Raw genomic sequence first — 9,599 nt, 5'->3', positions numbered from 1 at the left:
GCGCTGCCCCCGCCTCTGGAGTGACACTTCACACCATGCCATGCAAGAGACCCAACGGAAAGACGCCTAAATACTGGGGGGGTCGGGGGGGGGGGTGTTTCCAGAATGTCAAGGAAAGATGGGAGTTAAAAGATCATGGAACTCTTTGAAGCCCTGGAAGAAGTACAGCCAGCATGCCCCTCAGAGGCAAGGAGGTGCGGCTTCTCCTTACGTATTTTGGACACGCTGTCAGGAGAGACCAGTCCCTGGAGGACATCCTGTCTCCAAGAGCAGCCGGGCAGCAAACCAGAGGCAGGCCCTCGAGGAGATGGACCGACACCGTGGCTGCAGCCATCGGTTCGGGCACAGGGTCGACGGTGAGCATGGCGCAGGATGGGCACGGGGTCGTTCTGTGTGCACGGGGTCACTGCGGGTCAGAACCGACCTGAGGCACCTACCAGCAACAGCCGTGTCATTTAAGGGCCCTGACTATATTAAGGGCAGGCATCCAGGTAACTCGGCAGACTCAGTCCCCACTTACCTTATTACTTCTAAGGAAGATGTCTTCAGAGAAATCAGGGTGATTTCCCCACGGCGTGCGACTTCCTAGGCCAGGCACCCATTTTACAGATGTGGAAATGGGCTTCCGGCTACTACGACTGGCAGGCTGTCACATCGACTAAACAAGGGTGCCGGGGCGGTAACACCAGCAGCCCCGGAGCCTGCACCCTATTCAATTCAAGAACATGAGTAAGATGCTAAGGATCCCAGTTTAGATCAAGCATCTCTCTCTGCCCCAAACAAGTATGCACAGGAAGAGAGGAAGGGAAAGGAGGGAGGGGGTGGGGGGAGAGAAAGATGTTGAAAGAAATTCTTTACATAGCAATGCAGACTTGCTGATTTTAAAAAGAAAATTAAACAACCTAAGCTAAACACGCCCTCCCTCACTACCATCCAGTCCATGCCGGCTTCTACAGGACAGGTTGGAACTGGCCCTGTAGATTTCCCAGACTCTAACTCTTGACGGAGGGAGTGGAGAGCCTCGTCCTTCTCCTGCAGAGCAGCTGCTGGTTTCAAACTGCTGACCACTACACCACCAGGGGTCCACAGCTAAACAATAAAGTCCCGTGCTTTTCAGATGCATTTTCTTGTGGCTCATGATCAGAAACAGCCTTTAAAATGCCCATGTCAAAAAAAAAAGCCCATGTCTTAAGAAATTATAAAATTTTAAAAAAACCAACCAACCACCATCTTTGATGTTCACAAACCTGCAAGTGATCCTTCCCCATCTCACCCCTAACGCAGCAAAACCAAGAGTCAAGGCAATGCCAAGTCTGCAGCCATCGCTTCATTAGAGTAATGTGATTCAAAAGAGGGGGGAAAGCCGTCGTCTTAAGTATAGCTGGGAACCTTTTAATGATCACCTTGCACAATGTAATCACCATGCTGATCGTCTACACACACACACACACACACACACACACACACACACACAGGCCGAGGGTGCTGGTCTCTCAGGAAGGCACAAAGCTCGGCTTTGGGGGCTGAGAATCAGGGCAGTTCGGGAATTCCAAAGGGATTTTTCATTAACTGCCTGGTGAGAAACACTTAAAAACAAAACAAGACAGAAAACACTCACTGGTGGCAAACCCACAGATCTGGTCAAAGCCGGCAGGTCAAAGCCGGCACTTCCTATTCCGGTGCCAGCCTGGACGCACATCAAGCCTGACGCGTCTCTTGGGGCTTACTGAACCTGCGGAGCGACTTCATCTCCAGGCGGTGGGAGACCCACACTTCAAGTTTGTTGCCCTTACCACTGGCTCACTGCAAAGAGCATGGGAAACCTCAGAAAGCTACCCCATGGGGACACTCCAGGGGGACCCCCTACAGTGCAAAGGGCCACGAGTAGTCTACCCAGGTGGCGCCTGTACCCTGCTTCCGGCTGACTCTTCAGCATCATCTAAGTGATGAGCAGGGCGGCAGCCATGTGGTACCCCTGGCAGCGGCTGGTCACTGCTGTGTGGACAGCTCAGTCCTCCTGCGGGGGTGAGGGTGGTGGTGGGGGGGTCAGCTGTGCGAATTGCATGGGCCATGGATTATTTAATGCAGCTCTTCTAGCTCCAGCCTCCGAGTCCCACCAAACCACCTGCACAGGTCTGGGTAAGAAGATACAGGCAGGATGCGCCTGAGTGATTGTGAACCGGCTTCCTGGCAGCGCCATGCTCCTGTGTGTAAAATGAGCCTGCTAAGAAGCAGGAGGAGGGACCTCATCACTGCCGAGAGCCAGGAGTGGAGCGCGTCCCCGGGCTCCGAGGGGTGGGAAACCAGGAGTTGGGGAGGGCACCAAGCTTGGGGAAGCGGAGCCAGAGAGGATGAGGGCGGCCCTGGGCGAGCGGGATGGGCCCTGGGGTGAGGATGGCACAGGGCCGGCGGCGTCTGTCGGTGGTACACAGGGCGGCTGTGGGTCAGAACCGGCTCACAGGCACCGGGCAACCACAACCCGCAGGGAGAGAAAGCCTCACTCTTCTTCCAAACGGCAGCAAAGCCAACCTAGCCGTCAGGGCCTAAAATGTGCCTGCGTATACTGATGGTAGCACAGCCCACTGAAACTCACCTGCAGCCCCGGCAGACCTCCCTGCACCGCCACGCAGGAGGGTGCTCCCTGCCCTCAGTCTGTTTCTCTCACTGCCTTACACATGCTCTTTGCCAAACCTTCATGGGAGGACTTGCTTGCATCGCGCGCCCCCCACCCCCACCCGCCCCCCGCAGTCACCTGATCTTCAACGACACAGCACGGGCAGCACTGCCCCACGAACTCACCAGGATTCTCCATGCCCCTCCTGGTGCCTGGTGAAACCCCGACTGTCCCCGGGGTGGCCAGCATGGCCGCTGGCCCCTTGCAGCCAGGCAATGTGAGCCGGCTGAAAAAGGACACTCGGGCATGAGCTGTTTACGAAGTGGTGCTTCCCCTGCGCTGCGGGCCGGTGTTCCCAACCACCAGCTCTGGAGGACAGTTGAGGCATTGAGGAGATAATGACTGACCGTGGCCCCTGGACGCGGGGGACGGGGCGAGGGTGCTGCAAGGGTGCTGCAACCCTATCTGTGGAGAACTCCTTGTACCTTTCTCTTCCCGGGGCCAGAAGCAAGGCTTCTGAGGACAGAGCACACTTCTTGTCTTTTTCCCGCCCCGGACAGATGGCCCACGGCACAGGCCAGGGCTGGGAGGGCCAGCTGGTCAGTGCAGAAATGAGGATACACGGCCTGTGACCTGGGGGAGGAAGCAATAGCATAAACAGGGGGGTGGGGGGGGCCGGGAGAGAAGCTACAACCTCATGAACAGGAGGGAATGCGGGAGAAGGGGTGGGGAGGTCAGATCAAACCTACCACCAGCCCCCACCTAGGCCCAGCCGAGCAGCTTCTGCAGCCCGGACACCGAGCAAGACAAGCATCCCTGGTAGTGCAGACAGTCCTCATGCGCGGTGCTCATCCAAGGCTGGCGGTTCCAGTCTGCCCAGGGAGCCTCAGAAGAAAGGCCTGGTGATCTGCTTGCAGGAAACACCAGCCACTGCACACCCTGCGGAGGGTGGGCTTGGGGATCGCCCTGGGTGGGGGTCCACTTGCAGGAGGCCGGTCTGGGTCTGTGGGTGCTCTAGCTGCTTCTCAGAAGTGGGCTCACTGGGCCCCCGGAGGACTCATTGCTTCCGCTTGGCAGCATGTGACTACGCCGCCTCAGTCGTGTACACGGGACAAACAGCTGGGCAGACCAGGCGGCTGGCCAGCTTCTGGTTTGTTGCTGGACCCCACCTGTCTGAAGGCACCTTTGAAGGTAGCTGTAATTGAGTCGGGGAACGTTCCAACAGGGTGTTAAAAATAGCTCTGGCCTCCAGCAGCGTGTGCCTCTGCTCTGCGGAGCTTCAGACTGCCTCGTGGATCTCGGAGTCATCTCCCCAGGAAAGCCACGTTCTTCCACCGTGCCTGTGTCTGCCCCTCCTATGCCCGTCGCCCAGGCGAAGCATGGGGTCCTCGACAGCCCCAGACTTCACCGGGGGCGGGGTGGGGGGGTCCTGTTCAGAGGCCACACTCCGAAAAAAAGATGCTGTTGTACGGAGCCCATCGTCCATCCTCCAACCTGTATGCCACTACGTCGCCCTCGGGGCTGGCACGGTGCTGTGGTGCTGGAAGCTGGACCACTGCCATTTCAGATGCCAGCAGGGTCACCCACATCCCCTCAAGTCACGACCTCAAAAATGCCACGGGGAGGGGGATGGGACAACAAAGGGGGGAAGGTGGATATACAAATTGAAGAATGCCATCGCCACCGAAGCGTTCCGGCGTGAGCCGCTGAATCAGGGTCGGATCCCTGTGCATTTTTGCAACAAGAATGCCTCTGGACAAACCGCCTCAGTGCCCATCGGCAGACGCACGGACACACACAACACGGTGCGGCCAGAGGAGACTTGGTGGAAAAGAGGGTGAAGCACTGCGCTGCGAGCCACCAGGTCTGCGGTTCAAAGCCAGCCCTTCCGAGGGGAAGGGGTTTACCCTGTAAAGGCCCTGCTGGCAGTGATTTTGAGGGGTCTGTCTCCACGATGTCGCTCAGTCTTAAGGGGAAGCTGAGCCTGGACCCGTGCTCCAACGGTCACGGAGCGCCAAGACACGGTGGCCGTGGAATCAGTTGGCCACAGCAGGGCGAATATCGCCCAATCCCACTTCCCAGCACCGAAGTACCTAGAGCAGATCCATGCGGATCAGCGGTGACCGGGGGCAGGTTGGGGAGGGGAGGGTGGCCCAGGAAGGGTGAGGAGGCAGAGAATCACGGTTTATGCTGCTGCCAGGTGCTGTCCCATCGGTCCCGACCCACAGCCACCCTGCACCGAACAGCAAGGAAAGCAGCCTGGTCCGGGGCCCCCTCACAGGCTGTGAGGTCTGAGCCCACGGGTGCAGCTCCTTTTTTCACGCTCTCCTTTCCAGGGAGCCCTGGTGCCACAGCGGGTCCGCGCTGGGCTGCGATCCAGCAGCAGCTCCGCAGGAGAAAGACTGGGCTTTCCACTCCGTAAACGGTCACAGTCCCGGAAACCCTGTCCGACTGGGTCCCCAGGAGTCAGGCCGGACTCGACAGCGGTGAGTCTGGCTGTGTGCGTGTTTCACCCCTAAGTTGGACCTATGAAAACGCTAAATTGGCCAATGTTGAGTCAGAAGTGTTTTCACGACAAAACAAAAACAACAACCAGGCCAAGAACCTACCTGGAGATCCATCATGCATCTAGACTGGGGGCACCCCCAACCCCCACTCCCCTGGAGCCACAGCTTGGGGAGATGGGATTACTTCCAGGCCCCACCTCCGTTAGATGCACGTTTTGGAATTCCGTGTCCACAGAGAGAAGACATGAGTCAAACAGAATTTTCACCTGAAAAGAAAAGTCAAAAAACAAAACAAAAGCCTCAACTGACTCCCGTTCTGAGGCCCTCGCTGCCCTGCGGAGGCAGCTCCCGTTCTCCCGACCTGTGGTTTGCTGGGAAGTTAATTCGCCCTGTGCCCGCTTTGCTCTCCCGGCAAGCTGTTTCCTGAGACAGGACTGAACTCGCACGGCCTCCCGCCAACCAGCTGTCGAGCAGAACTGGCATCGATTCCAGCTGGCGCGGAAGGACGCTGCCCCAGCCCCACGGGACCCTGCTCGGTGCCACACCAGGCTCCCTGGACCTGCTTCCGACCCCTCAAGCAGACTCTGCAGGGCAGGGCGGAGCAGGCAGCTCCAGAGGGCTCCCAGGCTGCCATCTCTCCTAGCCAGCGGGGAAGACCCCCCCCATCTGCGTCGGGAGGCCTGGTGACTGCTACCAAGGGAGAGAGGGAGAGGAGAGAGGGAGCATCCTACCAGCACTCATACAGCAGGAACCCCCCACCCACACACACCCTGCCCCCCGTCCGGTTCCAACATCACTTTTCCTCATCAAACTGCCCGCATCGAGTCCATTTGGGTGCACAGCGACTCTACAGGACAGGGCAGAGCCACCCTGTGGGACTCCAAGGCTGTACGTCTTTACGGAAGCAGGCAGCCTCATCTCCCCCTTGAAGCAGCTTCTGGACTTGAACTACCAGCTTGCTGGTCAGCAGTCTTGTCATTCAACCCCATGCAACACCAGGCCTCAGGCAGCTGGTGCCCCGTGAATCAAAGACAAGGCTGGGGCCTCTGGGGAGGCTTCTTCAGGCTGTGAGGTCTGGGGCGGCAGAGGGGAGGACAAGGAGAAAGGCTGGGTGACCGACTGTTGGAAGCCTGCCCGCTGCACTCTGAGGACAGTGGGCAGTCACTGGGCCACCGTCGCTGCCAACTTGGGCAGGAAGTGATGTGGCGGTCCCACGCTTGCAAAGCCAGCAGGACGGGGCGAAGGGGACACTCAAAGAAAGACCTCGTTCTCCTCCGGCTGGCCCGGCTCCCTACCTCCGCCCCTCCTCCGCCTCCACCCACCTCTGTCCCTGGAATTCTAACACACCATGGAAATAAAGGGGCCACAGTTGTTCCCCCAGAGGCAAGGCAGGGCAGGACTTCAACGGAAACTTGCAGAATTTTCTACTTTGGGAGAAAGGCAGTCGTTTCTTTTTAACATGTGTAACAGTTTGGGGGGTGGGTGACGGGCATCTTTATTCAGTTTCCGGGAGAGGACATGACCGGCAGGAAAAGGAGACACACGCATGTGAAGACCGTCGCTGGCGACCACAAGGTTGGCGGCTCAAAACCACCCCTCTCCAGCGGCAACAGGGAAGAAAGGCCTGGTGATCTGTGTCTGTAAAGATGACCCTCAGGGAACCCCTCGGGGCAGTGCTAGTCTGTGGTGCGGGGTCACCGAGTCAGGATCGGCTGGACGGTAGCTGCACCCACAGCCATCTCCCTTCTTCCGTCCGTAGCCCTGATTGCAGATAGATGACAGGGGCTAAAGCCCCAGGACCAAGAGTGACCGTCAGATGTCAGGCAGCAGGCTGCAGCTTAGAGAGGCGGCGGCGGGGAGATCGCCCAGGAATGGTTAGGCTAAAACCAAGAGGTAGCAAGCACGGCCAAGCGCTCCTTAGCGGCGAGGATGGTGAGACTTGGTCTTCCATACTTGGGTCATGTGGCCAGGAGCGAGCAGCCCCTGGAGAAGGGCATCGTGCTTGGTACAGGGGAGGGCAGTGGGAGAGAGGAAGACCTCGGCGAGATGGGCGGGCACTGGCTGCAACAAGAGGCTCAGCCTAGGAGCCACTGGGAGGGTGGTGCAGGACCGGGCAGTGTTGCACGCACATAAGGTCACGGTGGTTGGGGCCCACTCGATAGCGCCTGGCACGTGGCAACAAATCAGATTAGCTCCCTCTCTCCCCACCCCACCCCCAACCTGCTGCCACCGAGTCCATGCCGGCTCAGTCACCCTGTGGGACTGGGCAGAACTGCCCCTGTGGCTTTTGGAGACTGTCACGTGTTAGAAAGCCTCATCTTTCTCCTGGGGAGTTGCTGGTGGCTCCCAACTGCTGACCTTGCTGTGAGCAGCCCAAAGCATAAGCGCTGCGGCACTACCCTCCCCTGGGACGTCCGGGTAGACCTGTGCATCCGCCAACACGGTGGGCACTTCCTGTGCGGCGCAGATACGTGACCCCCGCTTATTTCTCCCAGGGGCCCCGTCTCCTGTCACCTCCTTGGAGGGAAGGCGCGGCCCACGCTCTTCCTGTTGACAGTGAGACCCGCAGCCTCCCCAACCAAGGGAGGGAGATACACGTTCTTTCTGGAAGCCAAAATGCCCTCTGAGGACAATACTGCTTTCAAAAAGGAGAGAAACAGAACAAGGTTCAGAAGTCCTCCCCACAGCCTCATTGTTTGGTCCCCGCCCAGCAGGAAGCGCACACATTTCTGCATCACATTTTCAGAATTTCCAACACAGCGGCCCTCCCAAAGCCCCATTCCTCACACTCCCACTACTGGTCAGCCAGAGGGCCACGAGAGGCAGCTCTCCGTGGACAGATGGCGACCGGGCAGCCTGAGCCTACAAACAAGTGGGTTTCCTCTTGGCGAGCCGGGCTCCCGCTCCCAGGCGGGGCACCTCTTGGGTAAGAAGCGGAGTGTAGGACGTGGCTGGAGGGTGGTGGCAGCGGGGAGGATCTGCTGAGCAGATTCTGACTCAGGGTGACCCTATAGGACGGGAGGTGACCCTATAGGACGGGAGGTGACCCTATAGGACGGGAGGTGACCCTATAGGACGGGAGGTGACCCTATAGGACGGGTGTGTGTGTTTCACTCCCCTGACCTTCTGTGTTGGCAGTCAAGTGGTTGACCACTGTACTTCCAGGGCTTACCCAACTGCAGTGCCGCCCAGCCAATCCTGGCTCAGAGGCACCGCAAGGGCAGGATCATCATGAAGGTGTAGACTGTAGCAGGTGCTCCCTCGGGGTGGCCGGTGAGTTTGAACTGGCAACCTTCTGGTTTAACCAGAGCTCCTTCGTGGACCCTTAGAAAGTAACTCTTTTCAGGCCACGCCAAGGACCCTGTAGGACACAGTGAACAGCCCACAGGGTGGTGGTCTTAACGGAAGTGGCCTCCCATGGAGCTGTTGGGGCTGTGAGCTGCCGATTCCTCCGCTAACAGCAGAGTGCTTAACCACTGAGGCACCAGGACTCCTTTCTCCTCCTCAAGAACCAGGCCAAACTCACTTCCGTGGAGTCTACTGCGCCTCAGAGCAACCCAAGACAGGGTTCTGAGACTGTACGTCTTTATTGTAATCAGCCTCTTCTTCCTCTCTCGGAGCGGCTGGTGGATTTGAACCACCACCCAGGCAGCAGTTAGCAGCACCATGCCTAACACACAGCGCCTCATCTGCACCCAATTTCTGTGGAGTCGGGGAGTGTCTGCCCAGTGAGGCTGTTGTCTCCCGGTCTGCTGTGTGAACCCGTACATCACCGTGCTGGGCCCTGGCCGTGCTGGGCCTCACTCCCCTTCAGACACAGAATGCGGCTGCCCGTGTGGACGGGGAGGCCCAGGCCCGGCTCCATACTCACTCACTTCTCTCTGGGGGCTTCAGACTCTGGGGGCTTGAGTGAAAACTACAAGGGATTCAAATCACTCAGGACTGAGTGAGCCTAAGGGTGGCATTTGGGGGATAACTGCCACAGCAGGGGCCCTCGTGGTACAACGCTGGGGGAGCATGTGGGCAGCCAGGTCTGAAGGCTAACCCCTCCCTGCCCGCCCCCAGCAGCCCCACGGGAGAAAGAGCTGGCTATACATGTGCACCCACACAGACAGAGGTCTGGGGGAGCCCATGTGCATCCTGCCCTGTCATGCAGGGTCGCTGTGAGTGGAAACTCACCTGACAGCAGCAAGCCGAGGGTGGGCAGGCATTTCAAAGTTCCTGGAAACATCCCCTCATTTTTTCATTCAATTTTCCCACGCACTTTTTGAATTCCCTTTGTATAGATGCACACGTCATCTACAGATACTATATAGCTTGATATGTAAAACATGTAACTTATAACTTTATACAAAACATAATGTATAATGATACACACACACACAAATGATTAGGTATTTACCTACTAGCCAGAAAGGTTAGCAGTTCGAATCCACCCAACGGTGCCTTGGAAGAAAGGCCCGGGAACCTGCTTCTGT

The sequence above is a fragment of the Echinops telfairi genome, unplaced genomic scaffold, assembly GCF_000313985.2.
Source record: "Echinops telfairi isolate 266 unplaced genomic scaffold, ASM31398v2 ScPeMD7_25;HRSCAF=90, whole genome shotgun sequence".
In the NCBI taxonomy this organism is placed as follows: domain Eukaryota; kingdom Metazoa; phylum Chordata; class Mammalia; order Afrosoricida; family Tenrecidae; genus Echinops; species Echinops telfairi.
The sequence above is the reverse complement of the archived record's forward strand: the minus strand, read 5'-3'. Positions refer to the sequence as shown.